This window comes from Eurosta solidaginis, chromosome 3 (assembly GCF_040869045.1).
Source record: "Eurosta solidaginis isolate ZX-2024a chromosome 3, ASM4086904v1, whole genome shotgun sequence".
Classification (NCBI taxonomy): domain Eukaryota; kingdom Metazoa; phylum Arthropoda; class Insecta; order Diptera; family Tephritidae; genus Eurosta; species Eurosta solidaginis.
In genome coordinates, this window is record NC_090321.1 from 181,326,239 (window position 1) to 181,348,424 (window position 22,186).

Genomic DNA, 22,186 nt, shown 5'->3' on the forward strand with positions numbered 1-22,186 from the left:
GTTATAATTTTAGAATATATAGCATCTAGGACACCTTAATTGCAGTAATTGAAAGAAAATGTTTGCTTATACTCAAGTATTTAATTATTTTTTCGAAATTTATCTTTAATATTGATGCAATGATTGATCCAATGCAACTCTGGTCTTCTTACTTACTGTTCTTCATTCCACTCCATTCGAGTGCCTATTTTCACACCCTGCGAGTGCCTTCCACTCTATTCGCAACATAACCTCGATTTAAGCTGCCAAACTATATAGTATATAGCATTGTTTACTATATAGTTTGTCAGCTTAAGTAGAGGTTATGTTGCGAATAGAGTGGAAGGCAGTGGACTAGGCAGTCGAATGTCATATAATGAAGGAATGGTCTTCGGAGTTTTTTCAAAGTTAAAAAAAAAATTATAAAAGCTTTAATAATAAATAAAACTATTGATTTAATAACAACAAAAACGCCATATATATTCTGTATACATAAATTTGTAAGGATTATCTCACTTTAAAATTTGAATTAAATAATCTAAATTTTTTTTTTGAAACTGAGTCGAGAACTGTGCGTGTGAATGTGCGAATTTTCACCGATCAGCTGTTAGTTGCGCTACTTAGTAAAATTTACAATGGTATATAGTAAACAATGGTAACTAGTTCACCCACCCATCCATGGTTCAACTATATACAGGTTGGCTCATCTGTAAAGCAACAAAATATGTCTGTTCAAATTGTCAAAATCTGTGTATTGGTGTTGGTGCGAATGGTATGGAATGGAAACATAAAACTTAGCAGTTTTTGTATGTATAAGTAAAATGTTGCCAACGTGTTGGTTTCATTTTGAGTTTGCCATCTCCTTTTGACAATCCCTTCGACCATGCAATGACATAAATAAAATCAGCTGATGAGATGAGCCAACCTGTACCTAATTGAACCATGCACCCATCAAAGCTTTTTTCGCTCTCCACTAACACATCGACGTTTCTTGCTGTCATCGAAATCATAGATGAATGGATTTGCAACTCTTTGTTTCGAGAGAGCGCTGTCAAAATGCACATTTTTTATAACATTTATCTATGATGCCACTCCAAACAAAAATGAATAGATCTGAAAATGGGGATTTTTGACATACATATCGGCGATTATAGTTTCAATAATTTAATAAAATGATAGTCGTAAAATATTTATTTCCTTAAAGTTATTTTACAATAATACGACTAGATAGAGTTAAATATAAACAAAGCTAAGTAAGACTAACATTTCGATTAAATTAATTAGTCAAATATTGTAACTGCATTTAACTCGCAGTGAAAACCATATATTCTTTTGAAATTTCAGTAAATCGGACCTATGATATAATAGTTAACATTATTTAATGGATAGGGCTTATCCTACATGTCTGGCGTTCCAGGTTCTGTGATCAAAATGGACTGGTTGCATCGGGAGTTCATATTTACAAAACCTGTTTTTAGTGATAACTTTTGAATGGGAAATAATATTTACCCTCCGCCTTCGAACTAATAATACTTACACTAAAACAAGTATTTTTATCCTTTTTCCCATAATTTTTGAACGCTGTTCTACAGTTATGGGTCAAACTAAAGTTTACCAAAATTTTTGGCACGTTTTTCGTTTTGGCTGGCACATTTTTTGTTCTGGCACCCGCTTCAGCTGGCGCGAGGGATTTATCTGTGATTGTTACCAGCAACAACTAGAAGATAAATCCCTCGTGAGAGCGTAAGCAAAAGATTCGTATCAATCTAATCTATGTTCGAAATGACAGCGTCATCTTAATACGACAATTTATTAATTATTCCGGGAAAAATTTTAAAACGATGAAAAACTATAATTGTGGTAATTAGACTAAAAAACTAAAAAAGTGCTTGTGCTACGGGCTTTTAGGTGTGACGTGCGTTAGCTGTTTAGACACTTCTAAATTAACTTGGCGCATTAACTAGAGGCATCCAAGTCCTCTGCCACCAATTGGAATTAGAAGATTCGATTTCCAAAACTAAAAAAGGTAACGTTTTCAAGACAGTGCACAACCTAAACAAAGGTGGTATCAAAAGACGCGTGTCGAAATCCGTTTTTAGAATCTGAAAGTTGTATAGAATCGACGGGGGCAGCGATTTAGTTTAGCACCCCCCGAGTTAGGGGTTAAACTTGGTATCAAATGAAAGAGGGAGTTTTCCCGATCACAAATATATATAACTTAAAGTGCGCAGACTTATAGTTTACGAGTTATTTGATGTTAAAGTTTGCAAATTTAGCAAATTTCTATAGCACTTTCAGTTACAATTTACACATCTTTCAAAACCTGTATGCACATAAATATCTATATAAATTGGCAACGATACACTTAAATTTCATTTTAGTATATTTCACATATAATTCTTGCATTGTTTTTACTTTATTTAAATGTTTTTATTAAATAAATCGCACTTTTGTAGCAACATTCACATTTATGTATGTATATATTTTATCGATGACATTACAAAGCTGTGCTGCCACATCAACAAAGAAAAAACAAATATAAATATTAACGTGCCACCTTTCAGTTAATAAAGAAAAAGGAAAATATATATTTTTACTACCATGCGGAAGGACATCACCGTGGCGGTAGCCACGGTTATACCACGCACCCGGACTTGGCATGGCGTAGCCCAGGGTTATATTAAATAAGCGCGGCCGAAGGCCGCCTACGCGAAAAGGTGTTCTACGCAGAATTACTGTGCATGGCGCAGCCGGTGTTGGATCGGATAACATAACAATAAACATAAGAGTTATAAGGTAATATGCGGAAGGACATCACCGTGGCGGTAGCCACGGTTATACCACGCACCCGGACTTGGCATGGCGTAGCCCAGGGTTATTTTAAATAAGCGCGGCCGAAGGCCGCCTACGCGGAAAGATGTTCTACGCAGAATTACTGTGCATGGCGCAGCCGGTGTTGGATCGGATAACATAACAATAAACATAAGAGTTATAAGGTAATATGCGGAAGGACATCACCGTGGCGGTAGCCACGGTTATACCACACACCCGGACTTGGCATGGCGTAGCCCAGGGTTATTTTAAATAAGCGCGGCCGAAGGCCGCCTACGCGGAAAGGTGTTCTACGCAGAATTACTGTGCATGGCGCAGCCGGTGTTGGATCGGCTAACATAACAATAAACAAGAGTTATAAGGTAATATGCGGAAGGACATCACCGTGGCGGTAGCCACGGTTATACCACACACCCGGACTTGGCATGGCGTAGCCCAGGGTTATTTTAAATAAGCGCGGCCGAAGGCCGCCTACGCGGAAAGGTGTTCTACGCAGAATTACTGTGCTTGGCGCAGCCGTTGTTGGATCGGCTAACATAACAATAAACATAAGAGTTATAAGGTAATATCAGCTCGTTCACGAATGCAAAAAAGAGCTTTTTCAAATTTTTGGTAAATAAAGACTAGAAAAGTTAAAGATATATATACATCGGATGAAATATATTTTTATAAGTTATTTTTCGATTCTGCACTTGTTCCGTTTTTTAGATGTGGCAGCACAGCTTTGTAATGTCATCAATAAAATATATATATACATAAATGTGAATGTTGCTACAAAAGCGCGATTGATTTAATAAAAACTTTTATATTAAGTAAAAACAATGCAAGAATTATATGTGAAATATACTAAAATGAAATTTGAGTGTATCGTTGCCAATTTATATAGATATTTATGTGCATAAAGGTTTTGAAAGATGTGTAAATTGTAACTGAAAGTGCTATAGAAATTTGCTAAATTTGCAAACTTTAACAAATAACTCGTAAACTATAAGTCTGCGCACTTAAAGTTATATATATTTGTGATCGGGAGAACTCCCTCTTTCATTTGATACCAAGTTTAACCCCGAACTCGGGGGGTGCTATTCTAAAATTTTCCCTCGACGGGATGGCCTAGAAGGTTTCAGGTGGTCATACTAAATCGCTCCCGGGGAGTGTCCTTATCGCTACAACCAAAGCAACATTATTTACTCTCTGCTTTTCATTCATACGTATGTGTATTTTTAAATAATAAAAAAATGTTATATTATTCTAATATATATCATCTCTGCCGGGGTGCGATTCAGCTCAGGATATGCCAAAACAACAAGAAACCTACAATTAAATGCAGATTCACGTGTCATTTGCCAAAGATTTACCGGTAAACAAGGTACTTTCCACAACCAACATGCTTTGGAATACGGTACAAAATTGGTTGGATGTATTTTCCCAAAAAAGGGTGGAACTACGCATCTTGGTTTTCCAGTATTTGCTTCGGTAATTTATATTGATTAAAAATTGCAATAGCAGATAATGTAATGTGAATTAAAATTGAATAGGTAGCCGAAGCAAAAAATGCAACTGATCCGCATGCAACTGTTGTTTATGTGCCGCCACCGGGAGCTGCTGCTGCTATCATAGCAGTATTACAAGCACGACATTTCTTTGATTGGTTGCATAATCGAAATTGTGCCCTAACATGATATGGTTCGCGTTAAGCACGCTATGTTAAAGCAAAATAAATCTCGTCTAGTCAGGCCCGATTGTCCAGGATCATCGCACCAGAAAGGGTAAGTAAATTGCCTACCATATTAAAAATATAAACAACATGTATGAATTTGTTAGTGATAATTTGCCATGCTTTTGTTGATAATCAACTGAAGAAGGCAAATACCAAAGTGTTCGAAGTTCATGTAAATACCAATTGATTTCTTTAAATAGCGTTTGGAGAACAAAAGCCATATGTATGTATGCATACAACTGCATAGAAAGGGAGGGATTAATTAATTATGATCAGTAGATTTATAGGATTTTTATTATTTTCCCTGCGTCGCCGTTGCCATTACATTGCGTTAACATCAACACCTTACCCACAACCAGTTAAAATTTTAGTAAATTTTGCTCTTTTCATTACTGATTCAAAACGTGGGAAGTTATATATGTAGTATTCCATGGAGAATGGTAAATTTTAGCAGACTTTCGCATTGCGGTCATTATTAATATTCAATCCCTAGAAGGTTCAATGTAGTCATATCAATAGGTCCGGAGATGGTCGGGTTAGTACCTCAATGGTGCTTGTTACCGGAACGTAGATAGATAATTTATTGAGGATTGCACAGTGACTTGCACATCTCCTTCACAGCACCTCATCGTAGCCGACTTCTTTGATGAACCCTAGCAGAGTTCTTGGCTTGAGGGATTAAATGTGGGAATGCACTGGCCATGGTGAGCCCATAAACTTAGCCCTACGTTTTGAGATTGCTTCGTATTCTTGGAGAATATGGTCCGCCGTCTGCTGATCGATCACAAAATCGGCATGTGTTATTGGATAGTATGCCCACTTTCTGCATACGGCTGCTCAGTCTATAATGTGAGAAGCTCTTGGGATTCTTCGGTTATCTTTCTATAGGTCTATTATTGCCCTGTAGCGACTTGTGCTATAACTTCCTAACAGTAACTTAGATTGTCTCAAACCTGGCGTATTGCTCCAGTGTTATTCTCTCTCTTCCCCCTTCTCCTAATAAATGCCCCTGTGAGCCAACTGACAACGGATCGGGATCGATGGGTCATGCAGTTCCTGCCTCTCTTTCCGGGTTGTCCGCCTGCTCTTGTTGTAGCAGAGCTTCGCCCCATCCAATAGGTGCGACAGATCACAAATTCTCATCAATGTCCTCTAACGGGAGTCCAAGGAAACAGAAAGTTTCAACATGGGTGGATCATAATGAGAGGAGTGTTAGAGGCGTTGATTCCACAATACAGCTAAAGAGATGGTTAGTGTCATGTGGGGACACATAAGCAGGACATATATTTTGTATGTCGGGGTTGTTTCTGGAGAGGTAAGAGTTTAACCTGTTACAGTATCCAGATCGAAGTTGGGCTAGAGTGACTCCCGTTTCCTTAGGGAGAGTGCGTTCCTACTCTGCTAGTTTTTTTCTTTGAGTACAGGATTCACCGGGCAATTCCTGGCATAGAGGTCCGACGCCTGTTTGTGGAGTTCACTCAGGACCTGCTTGTGTTTTTCAGCTTCATACGGCTGTGTTCTCAGGTGCCGTATTTTCTCACAATGTAACGAGGGCGTGAACAACAAGAAGCCACAAAAGATTTGTAAAAGTTACGAGGACGTCGAGTTTTGGGATCAAGCCCAGAGCAACCTGTCGGATGCAACCATCCCTTGCACGTGACACACTGACAAGAGTATGAACGTCCTAAAAAGATTCTTTTCCGGCAAACGCAGCAAAATCATTTCTCATGACCGGGGTCAGGAGAGTATCGCGCAGACCCGCTGCATGGAGCTGCTGGGATGATGATAATTTGTGGGAGGGACGCAACAAACTAAACAAACTAGGCGGACTCTACCGCCTGCTCATTACCCTGTACTCCCCTGTGGCCTGTGACCCAGTGCAACAGTACTACGTTGTGCACCCAAGGACCAGTGCTGACTTTATTTCGAACGCTACAATTGCCTTTAGTGGGGCCTGACTGTCTGATTGAGTATGGCAATTGTTTCATTGGAGTATCAGCGCTGAAGGTTCAGCTTAGCGCACCAACATATGGCGAATACTTCCGCTTGAAAGCTGCTCGTATGTGCTTTTAGAGGTACTGATATTTTGGCTCTGGGTCCGGAGACTCTGGCTTCAATCCCCTCTGGCGTCTTCGAACCAGGGCCGTAGAGAGAAAATCTGGGCCCGGGACTAAAAAAATTTACGGGCCCCTATAAAAAATCCACTAATACATTTGATTAACGTGAATTAATGACGTTTCATTCATAAATCATTATTGATGGATTACATCAAAAAAAATTTTTGCCACATCAACTAAATGATTTTTGGCTAAGAGCTGACAATAAAATTAACACAGAATATTTACTATTTGTTTTATTTTATTGTAACGTAGAAATAAAATTCTCTTTTAACAGCCACATATTATTTCAAATAATCTTTTCTAGTTATTTGGTAACATTTTCATACATTTCTGATAAATTTAATGATTATAAATTTTAATTATTCAATATCGAATGTTCGGATATCAAAGAGTGGCTTTACTTGCTTTTTTCGCTGCAACATTTTTTATAATAATATCAAAATTTAACTGTCTTGCCAAAACGGATGCAACACAAAACTCCTCATGGAACTTGGGATGGGGAGGGAGGGGATGGCCTGAAGGTTTAATGTGGTCACATAAATCGTTCCCGAGATGGTCGGGCTAGCACCTTAATGGGCTGTGGTACCGGAGCGTACCGGATCTGTATCCGGCAAAGGACTATCACATCGATAATACTCCTCAAATCCTTCGGGGAGCAACCTTATCGCTACAACAACAACAACAACAATAGATTTACTCCTACCCCAGAAAATGGTCAACATTTATAGTGCATACAAAGAACATTTCAACTCACCAAATTCACTCATATTAACAGAGTATATGTGGAACTTAAGAGCGAATTGAGAGTTTCACAAAGTTGCACTGCCACACTTCCATTTTATACAGGGTAAAAATGTAACGCTTTTGCGTTGCGAGCAGGCAAGAATTTTCACAAAAGAACGAAATACCCCGTAAAGGCGTTGCCTGTTTTTTAGAATAGAACAACAACGCTTGCGTAACACTTTATCCATAGCTGCGGGTTGCACAAAGCGAGGAATCAGCATTCGAGTTATTGTCGAGAATGTGACGTAGTTGTTGTAACGTAGTGTGTTGTGACGTAGTGCTTTGGCGCCGTTATCGTACCCTTGTGCACGACAATCTTCAATCATGTATGGCAAATTAGATCAGCGATTTTCTGAGCAGTTTTTTGGTTACAATTCACGAGCATCACGAGCATTCATCAAGCAAAGCATCAACGATAATAGCAAAATACTTAGCTTTCTTGCCTTGATCTAATATAGTTTCCCTCACATGCTTTGCACAAATTTCTATAAACTCGTTCTGAATGTCTGGGGAAAGATAGTGAACTTGTAAACGTTTGTGCTGCTATTGTGAAATCCTAACTTTTTCCTAATGATCTCTAAGTATCGGATCATAATGGCTTATTATCTCAGATGCCCAAAAAATGTCCATTCTTTCGCTTTTTGAAAAAAAATAGTGTCCAAAATTCTATATAAAATTTCTTTCCACTGTTGAGTTTCAGTGATTAGCTGTTCATTGATAAGTGTATCAATTGTAGCCTCCTTTCGAATTAAGTTTTGTAAAGATCGCCATTGAATATAACATTTAATGTGATCTTCAGTATTTTCGTGTGATGGCAGTATAACTTATAGCTTCTTCCATACCTGGAATTTCGAATATTCGCCAGGACAACAAATTTTAGGTCGATTTAAAGTATTGGTGCTTAACAGACGACATGGTAGGCAATAAAAAGCATTGCTACTGGCACTCCACACCAACCAGTGACGCTCCACTTTCTCTCCATTTGGCAAGATTCTGTTTAACAACGAGGTAGGAAATGCCTCGTCATGACAATCACGTGGAAAAATAACAGGGCACTTTTGTTGACCTCGACGAATTATTTCGTTGACTTCTTCAAATCGCAAAAACTCGTTATTCACGGTACCGATATCGAAGTCGTTTAAATAATCTAGACTTTGATACAGAGTTGGTGGTATTGTTGGAAGGCTTTTTGAAGATGAACCTTCATCAGTGTTACCACGAAAACTTTACGATTTCGGATTCATGTAAACATATATTTTTGTTTGATGTTTTTATTGTCTCCTCACTGTTCGAGGGACCAGGTAAAAAATCATTATCAATATTCGTTGCTTTTGAAATTCGGCTTAAAATTTCCACATGGAACAACTAAAGACTCTCCTGAATTAAATAAAATGTCTTAGTACCTCTAAATCGCGGGCCCCCCGAGAAATACCGGGCCCCCTGAGAAATATCGTGCCCTGCGCTTGCCAGGCTAAGGCTCCAGCTATTAGGAGTGATAAAGCTGTCAGATCTAGAAGCAGCAAGTGGCTTAAGTCCTAGGAAGCTTCTAGTATTTGTCAAGAGGACGGAGTTTTTTTATAACATAGGTCCTGGTTCTTGATAGGGTTTTCAGCTTGGTCGTTAAAACAAACTTCTGGTAACACTACGGATTCATTCAGTCTATGTGAGATCTTCATGAACCGGCCACTTAAACCTAACCTATATTTTGTGTTTTGGTTTTTACTTTAGAATCTACCGGTTAAGTAAGCGATGTCAACTAACTAAGCGTCTTCAAATGTAGATCCATAAGGAACATGAGGTCGCCAGAGCCTCGGCTGTTAAAGAAACAGGATTCGCCACGGGTAGGTGAAGTTGACAATTGGGTTGGAGAGGCTATATATTGCGCTGGCAACCCATTGAAAGGATTGCGCTACAAAACCCCTTGAATCAATTTGGTATTTTAGTCGCCTCTTACGACAGGCATAGCTACCACGGGTATACTCTAAGCCCACTAACCCGCTGGAGCCATGAGAAGCGTGAGTGCACTTTGGGTGTCGCAAGGCAAGTTCCTTCGTGCCTGGTGTTGTTGGGTGAGCGGCCAGGCAAGGCAGCAGGGTACACATGCACCATTCAGGAGGATACCTTCACTGAGCCCAGAAAATTTGGGAAAATTAGATGTACTGCTCAGATCCAGCAAACGAGTATGTTCTGTACTGGCATATGATAAACTTGCAGACAACCAAACGTTTACTTTCCTGTCCAAAAGGGAATTGGTGCTCGGCACTGCTGCTAAAGAAGAATAGACGTAGTCATCAATTCGTTCCCGGGTTACTCGGGGAAAGCAGTTTTAGCAGTACTTTGCCCGTTTCAATTTGCACATCCATTCAAAGAACTTCGCATAATGGATTAAACAGTCATCTGGATTTATTCGTTTTTGTTTTTGTAGCACGCCTAATTTACTATCTATTACCCCAACATCTATCAATTATCTCTTGTTATAATCTTCGGGTACCCCCGCTACCGGAAGATGCCCTTGCATGGTGGAGGTTCACTTGAATTTACTTTACAGGTCGTGATTCTGGTTATCTGAAATCCCCTTGAGTATCTTGTATTTATTAAGCACTTCCCGTTATATTAAAAACTTGTTATCTATCCTTACTGATATTCGTTTCTTTTTCGTTCTATGTAATTCGATTTGACGATGTGAGCATAGCAATATTCCAGCTGTGGCTGTAAGAAGAACGTACATTTGCCCAAACTACAAGAAAACTGCGACAACTGTCCCTCGGCCTTTTAGTATCACATATAAGGCACGCATATTATGGGAAAGGGTCAAGTTCAAAGGCTCAACATCACCTGCAAATCGACTTTGATAGCACGAAATGGGGCTGCATATATTCCGGTATTATATCTACAACACTCATATCTATGCAAACTGATACTAACAACACCACCCGCGCAGGAAAAATTGAGCACCATCAGTGTGAGCTTCGAAACTCAAAATGGTGTCAGAAAGGGCACGACTACGAATGAGTTTGTCTTTACATATGTAGTTTGTACATATAAATATGCACATATGTAAGGTTTACTAGAAAATTATTTGTAAAAATCATTGTATACATAATTTATTCATAATTAAATATTATTTAAGCAAAAGGGACGCGTTTCATTCATATAAAAAGCGAATTGACAGAAGGTAACCGGTGCGGGTAACCGATAGGCCAGTTAACCGTGTTGTTGTTGTTGCATATGTTTTGGTTAGCGATAACGAAAACATACCTAATGAAGTAACTTAAAAATGTAAATAACATCGAGCGAGAAGGAATGTCGAAAACACAATAAGTAAGAGCGAGAAAGCGAGTCACACGTACGCTATTTTGAGAGAGCGCATGCGTTACCTTTTGCACGACAACAATGTAAGTCATTAAGACGATAATTGGTGACCAAGTTATTGGTAACGATTAAGTAATCGATTAGGTAACAGGTACCTGTCTTGTAGGGCCCTACAAGACGGTGGTAACTACCCTGCAAAAACGCTCCACGTCATTTTACTAGTCATTTTACGGTCATTGTGACTTTCTGCAGCGGTTATATTCATAGTCACGTTTGCATGGGCGTGATGAACTTTTGTGACGAAATTTTCCGTTTCGTTCCTATTAATGTGATCGTGCATTCCGCTCCCACTTATAGGATGTGAGCATAGCACTGTGCTACTCACACACGTCACAATGCTCGTCAAATGGCGGTCATTTTTCCGTCATTTCACTCTACATTTTCGAGCCATTTGATAATCAATTTTACTGCGGTTTTACCATTTATATAACCGCCATATAACGTGAATTTTACCTGCAGATTTACTTTCCCTGGAGCAGCCATATGAATAAAATATGAACCAAAAAATTGAATTTTCAATATTTATTGTCAATATTATTATATATGTACATGAAATTGGAACTTATATTAATCCAGTTCATATAAAACAGAAGAACTTTAATAATAAATAAAATCGCTTAATTGGTTTTTGTTTTCCAATTTCTTCTAAGCGAGCAAAAAAAATAATATTAAGCTTTAGAAAAAACTCCAATTATTTGAATAATCTACAATTTAAAGCTTAGTAGAAATTCAGATCAAGAATATTCAAAGGTGTCGTGGATCCGATTGCTGTCGTAATTGAAGAACTTAAAAATGTACGACTATTAATTGAGTCAGACTTATTATTGTAACCCTTAGCAGGAGTATTGATTGGTTTCAAATCTAATTCCGACAGCAATCATATCACGACATCCCTTATTATAATGCACATGAAATTGTAACTTAAATTAATACAGTTCATATAAAGAAAAATAAGTATTTTAATAATAAATAAACTCGCTTGATTGGTTTTCGTTTTCCAATTGAAATCTTTTCTAAGCGAGCAGAAAATAATTTTAAGCTTTAGAACAAACTCCAATTATTTGAATAATCTACAACTGAAAGCTTAGTAGAAATTCAGATTCAGAATTCTTTTTTCAGATCAAGAATATTCAAAGGTGTCGTAGAATCCGATTGCTGTCGTAATTGATGAATTTAAAAATGTGCGACTTGTAATTAAGTCAGACTTATTATTGTTCTAAATCTAATTATTCAAGCAATACTTCTACAACCCTTAGCAGGAGTATTGATTGGTTTCAAATATAATTCCGACAGCAATCGTATCACATCCCTTATTATATATGTACGTGATATTGCAACTTAAATTAATACCGTTGATATAAAGAAAAGTAAATACTTTAATAATAAATAAACTCTCTTAATTGGTTTTTGTTTTCCAATTGAAATATTTTCCTGTGCAAGCACATCGCTAACCTGTGTTGGCAAAAGATATGATTATACTGTCTTCGATAGATAGTCGGACGAGCCGTTACTCGGTGAAGTAGAGATGACCGTTGTGTCGGTGGCAGCTGTTACGACAGCAGTTTCTAACTTTACACCATCCGTACAGTGTGATGAATGCTTCACTGCCTTTTCCAATTGCTTGGCGCCAGCAATTTTTGCTGTTTGTAAAGCTTTAGCTGTAATGCAAATATATAGATGGGTTAAAGTGGTATTCGTATGTTATTCAACAACTCACCTTATACCATCATCACAGCCTCCTCATCGATTTTGAATATGTGTACTGTTTCAGTATTCAGACCCAGTTCGTTTGATGCAATATTTTCGATTTGATGAATATGTATACTATCCGTTAGGCAGACAATTAGGTGCGTTCGATTCATTCATATACTGTGGGTATTTGAGCCGTAGACGCAATTGATATATTGTAACATTTGTAAACAGTTGGGTTTTTCTGCTGTCACCATCACCACTAGCTATTGAAGAAACGCTCGACCAAGATATGTTGCGATTTACGCGCATAGATTTTTTCCACCTTGTCAGTTATTGATGGAGAAAATGCGAAAGCCATATTTACCATCCAATACGGAAATGGAACTGTGGAGGAAGAAACATTTTATAAAATTTAATAAAATCAATAAATGATAGGTAAGAGTTTAACCTGTTACAGTATCCAGAACGAAGTTGAGCAAGAGTGACACGCGTTTCCCTGGGGAGTATGCGTTCCTCTTCCGCGAGTTGTGGATATTTTTCTTCAAGTACTGGATTCACCGGGCAATTCCCGACATAAAGGTCCGACGCCTATCTATGGAGTTCACCAAGGACCTGCTTGCGTTTTTTCGCTTCATACGGCTGGGTTCTAAGGTGCCGTATTTCCTCAAAATGCTTACGGAGATGACTCCTTAGGCCCCTAGGCGGTGCTGGTTCGTCAATCAGATGTCTGTTGGGATGCCCAGGTTTCTGGGTATTCAACAGAAACTGTTTGGTCAGCATCTCATTTCTCTCCCTCATGGGGAGTATTCTCGCCTCATTATGCAGATGGTGTTCTGGGGACATAAGAAGACAGCCCGTGGCGATTCTGAGAGCAGTATTTTGGCAGGCCTGTAGTTTCTTCCAGTGGGTAGTTTTTAGGCTTGGCGACCATATGGGTGACGCGTAGCACGTAATCGGCTGGCTAATTGCTTTGTATGTGGTCATGAGCGTTTCTTTATCTTTTCCCCAGGTACTGCCAGCAAGGGATTTGAGGATTTTATTACGGCTCTGAATTCTCGGAATGGATGGTTGCATCGGACAGGTTGTTCTGGGCTTGATCCCAAAACCCGACGTCCACGTAACTTTTATAAATCTTTTGTGGCTCCTTGCTGCTCACGCCCAAGAGCGTCCCGTAGTATACGCCTAAGCGCCCCTCCACTACCTTCCAGCAGCCTCGCTGCTCAGCAAGCCACAACAAGTACCCGCTGCTGCTCGCGCCCCACGGCGCCAACAACTCAAACAGCTGATACCACTCATAACTACTACCTTCGTAGTAGAGCTGGTAGCAATGCTGAGCATCAGCCCCTGCCCTCGTCTTCTTCTCCCCCCCTCTTTTCTGGCACCAATCGTGCAGGTCAGGGAAACAGACTCTTAGTCCCTACCTCCGTTTGCACCGTCTGCCAGCACAGAATATATAGGTTTGCGACATCCGCTCAATGCAGCTCCTGCCTTGGGTGGTGCCACTTTCCTAGATGTTCTGGTCTCCGCTACGGCAACCCCTCGACGGGTTTCATCGCGCCATGTTGCCAGGTCGCAAACCCAAATCATCCGGGTACCCCAATGCTTGCCCAAGGGCGCCCAGTCCCAAGGCCACAACAGCAATTGCGTCCTGGCCTTCCACAACCTAGGCGTAGTCACCCGTCACTTACCCCTAGAGTGGCGGCGTCACCCCTCATGCACTTCGGGTTAGTACCTCAATGGTGCTTGTTACCGGAACGTAGATAGGTAATTTATTGAGGATTGCACAGTGACTTGCACATCTCCTTCACAGCACCTCATCGTAGCCGACTTCTTTGATGAACCCTAGCAGAGTTCTTGGCTTGAGGGATTAAATGTGGGAATGCACTGGCCATGGTGAGCCCATAAACTTAGCCCTACGTTTTGAGATTGCTTCGTATTCTTGGAGGATATGGTCCGCCGTCTGCTGATCGATCACAAAATCGGCATGTGTTATTCGATAGTATGCCCACTTTCTGCTTACGGCTGCTCAGTCTATAATTCACTGTAAGAAAGCTCTTGGGATTCTTCGGTTATCTTTCGATAGGTCTATTATTCCCCTGTAGCGACTTGTGCTATAACTTCCTAACAGTAACTTAGATTGTCTCAAACCTGGCGTATTGCTCCAGTGTTATTCTCTCTCTTCCCCCTTCCCCTAATAAATGCCCCTGTGAGCCAACTGACAAGAACGGATCGGGATCGATGGGTCATGCAGTTCCTGCCTCTCTTTCCGGGTTGTCCACCTGCTCTTGTTGTAGCAGTGCTTCGCCCCATCCAATAGGTGCGACAGATCACAAATTGTCATCAATCTCCTCTAACGGGAGTCCAAGGAAACAGAAAGTTTCAACAGGGGTGGACCATAATGAGAGGAGTGTTAGAGGCGTTGATTCCACAATACAGCTAAAGAGATGGTTGGTGTCATGTGGGGACACATTATAAGCAGGACATATATTTTGTATGTCGGGCTTGATTCTGGATAGGTAAGAGTTTAACCTGTTGCAGTATCCTGATCGAAGTTGGGCTAGAGTAACTCCCGTTTCCTTAGGGAGAGTGCGTTCCTACTCTGCTAGTTTTTTTCTTTGAGTACAGGATTCACCGGGCAATTCCTGGCATAGAGGTCCGACGCCTGTTTGTGGAGTTCACTCAGGACCTGCTTGTGTTTTTCAGCTTCATACGGCTGTGTTCTCAGGTGCCGTATTTTCTCATAATGTAATGAGTGCGTGAACAACAAGAAGCCACAAAAGATTTGTAAAAGTTACGAGGACGTCGGGTTTTGGGATCAAGCCCAGAGCAACCTGTCCGATGCAACCATCCCTTGCACGTGACACACTGACAAGAGTATGACCGTCCTAAAAAGATTCTTTTCCGGCAAACGCAGCAAAACCATTTCTCATGACCGGGGTCAGGAGAAAGACACGGATTGGGTTCGATACCTTCCCGGAGGAGGAGAGTATGGCGCAGACCCGCTGCATGGATCTGCTGGGAGGATGATAATTTGTGGGAGGGTCGCAACAAACTAAACACTAGAGTCCGCCTGCTCATTACCCTGTACTCCCCTGTGGCCTGGGACCCAGTGCAACAGTACTACGTTGTGCACCCAAGGACCAGTGCTGACTTTATTTCGAACGCCACAATTGCCTTTAGTGGGGCCTGAGTGTCTGACTGAGTATGGCAATTGTTTCATTGGAGTATCAGCGCTGAAGGTTCAGCTTAGCGCACCAACATATGGCGAATACTTCCGCTTGAAAGCTGCTCGTATATGCTTTTAGAGGTACTGATATTTTGGCCCTGGGTCCGGAGACTCTGGCTTCTATCCCCTCTGGCGTCTTCGAACCAGGGCCGTAGAGAGAAAATCCGGGCCCGGGACTAAAAAAATTTACGGGCCCCCTATAAAAAATCCACTAATACATTTGATTAACGTGAATTAATGACGTTTCATTCATAAATCATTATTGATGGATTACATCAAAAAAAAATTTTGCCACATCAACTAAATGATTTTTGGCTAAGAGCTGACAATAAAATTAACACAGAATATTTAGTATTTGTTTTATTTTATTGTAACGTAGAAATAAAATTCTCTTTTAACAGCCACATATTGTTTCAAATAATCTTTTCTAGTTATTTGGTAACATTTTCATACATTTCTGATAAATTTAATGATGATTATAAATTTTAATTATTCAATATAGAATGTTCGGATATCAAAGAGTGGCTTTACTTGCTTTTTTCGCTGCAAAATTTTTTATAATAATACAAAATTTAACTGTCTTGCCAAAGCGAATGCAACACAAAGTGTGGCAAGTCCTAAAACTCGCTCTTTAGATGAGCACGATCTATGAAAGTCTTTCATTCTTGAAAGGACGCTGAAGGAACGTTGTTGCAGAACGCCCTGTGTTCAATAATTTTAGTAGTAAATTTTATGATCTGGTAACCTTGTGATGTAAACTCGCCGCTGTCTGCCAAGTCCCATTTTGTAATATGAAAAACCGCCATTCGTTGGCAAGCAGTCGGATATATCACACAGCGGTAAGTAGAAAATTTGTTATTTTGTTTTCTAATGTGATTATTAACCTGTAACCTGATTTAGAAATAAACCACCCACCCAACCTACCATCTAATAAACCAACATCAATTGTTCACAACTGGGTGCGTTAAATTCCCAAGCCTGGGCCAACGACATCAAATTTTATTCCGCTACAAAACTTTATTTCGCTGTTGACCAAATTGGCTGCGCTTACTGCGCCCGTCACATCAGCAACACCATGCCCGTAATACTTTGCCAATAACAGCAGCGATCATTTTTATTGCCAAAAAATATTCTCCGTTAAATGTTCAACAGGTGGATATCAATGTTGTAATTGTTTGCCATTTTAACTCCAGTATCACACCACCATGAAAGCCACTACAACGCCACGTCAACGTCGCCGTCTCAGCCAGGAACGTCGCAGCACTATCAAAGTCGTAGCACCACTTCGCAACGCAAGGTAAATGTATGTATGCATATTTCTGCCTATATTTCCCAACATCGCCGCCACAAAGCAGTAAATACGTTGCTATTTGTGCCATATATATCAAACAAAGATTCTGGTAATTAATAAATTTAGAGCCACGAATCTGCGTAGTTAAGCCACGGGTCTGCCTCTATACATATATGTAATTTAATAGCCACGCTTCTGTATTAACTGCTTCAATACACCTGCTACACCGCCACGTAGAAGTGCTCGCCTTATGAATAGTAGTAACAACATGGATAAGAACGCCACATTATCCCCATTAACGGAAACGCCGTCCAGCATATCTGAATCTGCAACAAGGACACGTTCAGAAACACAGGTATACAGTGCCCCTAGTAAGTCGGCGGTAACCGAACCAGTACACATCCATGATGGAGCCCCAATTGCCTCAGCCAGCCAAACGGTTATAACCATTATAAATTCCAATCCAAGTCGAAATGCAGAATAGGGCTGATTGTTTCATTTTTGGCGGAATATAACAATGGTCAGTTATGATAGTATAACAGTCAAATCTGATATCTACAGTAAACTATCATTTATGACACTTTTTGATAGTTAGAGTGTCAGCACTGATCCAGGAAAAGGAATGAGAGTGAGCAGTACGGCTATATACTTAATCAGTAGGCCATGTTGGTGTACAAGAAGGAGACAAAAACTCACACGTACACGGTTGTTTACATCACATTTGCGCAAGTTCCCTTAAGTTCGTGATAGAAAGTTTGTATGAGGCGCTGATTGTTAGGTTGGCATTGCTGACAATCAGATGATAGTCATATGATAGTCAGTATTCTTGTAGGGTACACACACTTACCTACATTTTCATAGTGTAATTAGCTATTCGTAGTTCAACAATGCTGTAGCCCTGGTTAAAAAAACCTGCATTACCTTTTTTTTTTTGTTGCTTACATACGTTAATAGAAATGAATTATAAATAAATTAATATTTAAAATGGGAATGCTGGCGTCGCCATTTATTTAGAAGGCACGTAGGGTCTACAGGTAAGGGGCCACCGAAATTTTAGGTGCGTCGGTGGCCATGGATTTTGAGGGTGGGACATAGCACCGGGCGTCGCAACACCACCCGCGGCGCCCCTCTATATATTCGGCCCTTTTCCCTTTCTTTTACTTTTCAGCTTTTTTTTTGTTCTTTTGAATTTCAGCTTTAGTAACCGGCCATGTCCGGTTCGGTAAATTTTTTTTTGCGTTTGATTTTTTTTGAAGTTTAGATTTTTTGAATGTTAACGGTCTGTCCGTGACATCCGGTTCGGCCAGATGTTGTTTTATTTTGAATTATAAGCGTTTTGAGTCATCTCTACGCTTTTTGACATTTGAGTTTTGATAGGCATGATAGGAATTTTTTTCTGTTTATGGCGCAGGAACAGTAAAGTTGGCAAGGACCCGCCCCAACCGACAATGACTAGCCACTGTGCACCACCACATCATGCCGAACGCCTTCCTTACTACTCCCTTAGTAAATGCGTTTCCATAACAATCCTTACTGATATTCGTTTCTTTTTCATTCTAGGTAATTCGACTTGACGATGTGGGCATAGCAATATTCCAGCTGTGGCTGTAAGAAGAACGTACATTAAAAGCTCGAACTACAAGAAAACTGCGACAACTGTCGCTCGGCCTTTTTAGTATCACATATAAGGCCCCACCACGCATATTATGGGAAAGGGTCAAGTTCAAAAGCTCAACATCACCTGCAAATCGACTTTGATAGCACGAAATGGGGCTGCATATATTCCGGTATTATATCTACAACACTCATATCTATGCAAACTGATACTAACAACACCACCCGCGCAGGAAAAATTGAGCACCATCAGTGTGAGCTTCGAAACTCAAAATGGTTTCAGAAAGGGCACGACTACGAATGAGTTTATGTCTTTACATATGTAGTTTGTACATATAACACATATGTAAGGTTTACTAGAAAGTTAAGGAAATTATTTGTAAAAACCATTGTATACATAATTTATTCATAATTAAATATTATTTAAACAAAAGGGACGCGTTTCATTCATATAACAAGCGAATTGACAGAAGGTAACCGGTACGGGTAACCGGTAGGCCAGTTACCCGTGTTGTTGTTGTTGCATATGTTTTGGTTAGCGATAACGAAAACATACCTAATGAAGTAACTTAAAAATGTAAATAACATCGAGCGAGAAGGAATGTCGAAAACACAATAAGTAAGAGCGAGAAAGCGAGTCACACGTACGCTATTTTGAGAGAGCGCATGCGTTACCTTTTGCACGACAACAATGTAAGTCATTAAGACGATAATTGGTGACCAAGTTATTGGTAACCATTAAGTAATCGATTAGGTAACGGGTACCTGTCTTGTAGGGTACTGCACACAAACAAGCATCGCTAACGTCCATATTACGAAAATCGGTAATTCTTTACATTAGCTCATAACTGCTAAAACTCGTCCAAAAATATCGGGAGAGGTATCAAAAGACGGGTCTTGATCCCAGTACCACGAATACGAAAGCGGAAATAAAGAATTTTATTTCTGTGAAAAGATATTTCCAAAAAAACCGAAAACTGGTCCCGGCGCGTTCCGATACCGGGGGTATCCATAGTATTTTTGCGCAGAACACCTTTCTGCATTAGCGGCCTTCGGTCGCGCTTATAAAAAATTACCCTGGGTGGGTCCAACACCGGTTTGGAGACCAAAACTATATCCGTGCACAACACTTTTACCCACAGTTTTTCTTGTGGGTAAACAAAATCATCAAAATTACAACAACCACATGAAAATTTTCGATTTTGTTTGCAAATATCTCCAAAAAGAAATAAAATTTACAATTTCCGCTTTCGGATTCGTGATCCTGGGTCCAAAGCGCGTCTTTTGACACCTCTCTCGATATTTTTGGACGAGTTTAGCAGTTGTGAGCTAAAGTAAAGAATTACCTTTAGTACACTTTATTTAATTAAGAGAAAGTGTTGGCTTATGTTCTAGTATTTAGTTATTTTTTCTACATTTAACTTTAATATTGATACAAAGATTGAAGGTAAATTGATGCAATGCATTTCTACTCTTCCTGCCGTTCTTCATTCCGCTCCATTCGACTGCTCCCACTCTATTCGCAACATAACCTCAATTTAAGCTGCCAAACTAATGCTATATAGTGAACAATCACAATTCACACATGTGTAACACATGGTAAACAATTACCCTCATGCATAGTGTACTTGTACACTATGCTTGTTCAGCGACAACTAAAGACGAATAAAGACGAAAGAGAAAAATTATACGCGTGAAATGGCGCCAATAATTATTTCACTAAATGAGGACCGCTGTCTTAGATGATGATAACGTGATGTGTGATTGTTTATCTTTCTTCTTTGCTCTTATCTGCTGACCACATATGTGTATGGGAAATAATCTCTCTGCTTCAAGCTGCTGGTTATGGGTGTGTGCCTCCTGGTCGTCTTAGGCCGGGTTTTTCAGTGCGACTTTAAACTCCAGTTAAAGTTGACTAGAGTTTAACCCTGCCACTTCCATCAGAGTTCCCAATTCCGTACTGACAGTAACTCTATCAGACAGGATCAGAGGTAATCAAGCGGTAATCCACCAACTAAGGAGGCCAGAATTCAGGAATTTCGTATTTCCTCGTTCCGTTTTACTGCAGCACCTTTTAGTAATGCCACACAAGGTACCCAGAAACTTACCCCTAACAATGACTGCCAAGATATCAGCGAATGCCACCTTGGCAGCTTCTACATTTAAAGTTCTGTAGCAGTCCGCTTAAGACCGTTATTCCGACCAAAACAGGAAGCATATTTCTTCTTAATTTTCTTTCCTTCCATATAAACACAATCATAATATGACCGACAGTCGTGCTTTTCGATAGCTTTGGGTAGATATCAATCAACCTAAGAATCAATAATAATTTTTAAGAGGCCTTAAGTTATTGGGAAGCTAACTTTTATAATATTCTAAAACGTTTAGCCATAATCTACCTTCGGGTAGTACTATGGAAATGGGGCCGTAAGTCGCAGAGTATGACCTCATAATTCATTATATGCAAAAGAAATAGACGGAAATATTAATAATAGTTATAAAAAGAAGTTTTTAAATTGTGACTTATAAGAGTGAGAGAATTTTTTCAGCACATTTACAAATTTTTTTTAATATTAACAAAAAAAAAAGTATCAAAAGCAAAAAAGTGAACCCAATTAACAATTTTTATGAAATACTAAAACTTCAATGCTATTTCAAAATTTTCTATAATATTCTCAAAGGATTTTAAAAAGAAGTAACACTTCAAATTTTTAGGAGCAATGTGGGATTTTCCTGCACTTACCATTATACTCCACTGTAATGCAGCAATGGACCGACTCATGTTTCTACACGAACATATTGTAAGCCGATCATTGCTCGTTTTTAACGATTGTAATCATCCTTTACATGGTAGCCAAAGAGTTACCAAATTAAAGGCTTCTATTTAAACGTCCGGTTGCATAATTTCTTCATAAAAAAGAAAACAAATGCTGAAAGGCAACACTGCAACTGATTTAGTCCCAAATAATTATAAGTCTAGCTAATTCTAGTTTTACATTTTCAACATTGAAAAGTTTTGACGGATGTTTAGCGACCCAACCGTGTTTTGCATTAGGCTAGTTTGTTACCTTATTATCAATAAAATATACACAAATTTCTTATTTCTTCTTATAAAGAAAAACAATATTTCATTCTAATTCTTAAAAAACACACTTCAGCAATAAAAAAGTAAAAAGTGCATGTACTAGTTAAAATATGTTATGAATAGCCATATGGCTAACATTTGGATGAAATTTATTTACTTAATAATTTGGGAAAAATTTAAACAACGTGACGTCAGGACGGACAAGTCAACAGCTGTTTCGATTATACCTTGTAAATCTCTTCAAAGCCTTTTCTCCCGGGAGTCGAACCCGCACTCCTACGATAGTTGAAATGGTTATAAACGCATTCAGCTACGCCATGCCTTAGTTGTTGTAAAGTTTTTCCCAATTGCCTTCTTCGCATACATTATCTTCCACCAAAGAGGATAAATACAATAAGAGTCGTCACTCGTTATTTTTTTGGCATTTACTCGATGTATACTGAGAGGTAGTCGCTACTTTTTTTTTGGGCGAGAT

The 22,186-nt window shown here is 39.4% G+C and overlaps 1 protein-coding gene and 2 long non-coding RNA genes across 11 annotated transcripts in view; 1 reads left to right on the plus strand and 2 right to left on the minus strand.

Moving 5' to 3' along the window:
- The window catches only part of LOC137244714 (uncharacterized), a 21,004-nt gene extending 18,567 nt beyond the window's left edge, over positions 1-2,437 (minus strand). The window contains exon 1 of one of the 5 annotated variants that reach the window (XM_067774136.1): positions 2,303-2,437. The gene's annotated coding sequence lies outside the window, so the exon portion shown is untranslated. Of the gene's footprint in view, positions 1-2,212 lie in introns of all 5 variants that reach the window. The other 4 variants (XM_067774137.1, XM_067774135.1, XM_067774132.1 and 1 more) reach the window with 4 other exon arrangements.
- Positions 1,731-10,566, plus strand: LOC137244718 (uncharacterized). 4 transcript variants are annotated; one of them, XR_010951171.1, is made up of 4 exons: positions 1,731-2,005; positions 4,095-4,284; positions 4,347-4,577; positions 10,124-10,566. It is a non-coding gene; the product is annotated as an uncharacterized lncRNA (long non-coding RNA). The 4 variants fall into 4 exon arrangements; XR_010951173.1 differs by having other exon boundaries at positions 1,774-1,839; XR_010951172.1 differs by lacking the exon at positions 1,731-2,005 and adding an exon at positions 3,552-4,019 and having other exon boundaries at positions 4,100-4,284.
- A 750-nt stretch (positions 10,567-11,316) lies between these two features.
- LOC137244720 (uncharacterized) overlaps positions 11,317-22,186 on the minus strand; it is a 58,440-nt gene continuing 47,570 nt past the window's right edge. The window contains exons 3-4 of one of the 2 annotated variants that reach the window (XR_010951176.1): positions 12,521-12,879; positions 11,317-12,461 (exon numbers count right to left, since the gene is read on the minus strand). This is a non-coding gene — a long non-coding RNA (uncharacterized lncRNA). The remainder of the gene's footprint in view (positions 12,462-12,520; positions 12,880-22,186) is intronic. The other variant, XR_010951175.1, reaches the window with a different exon arrangement.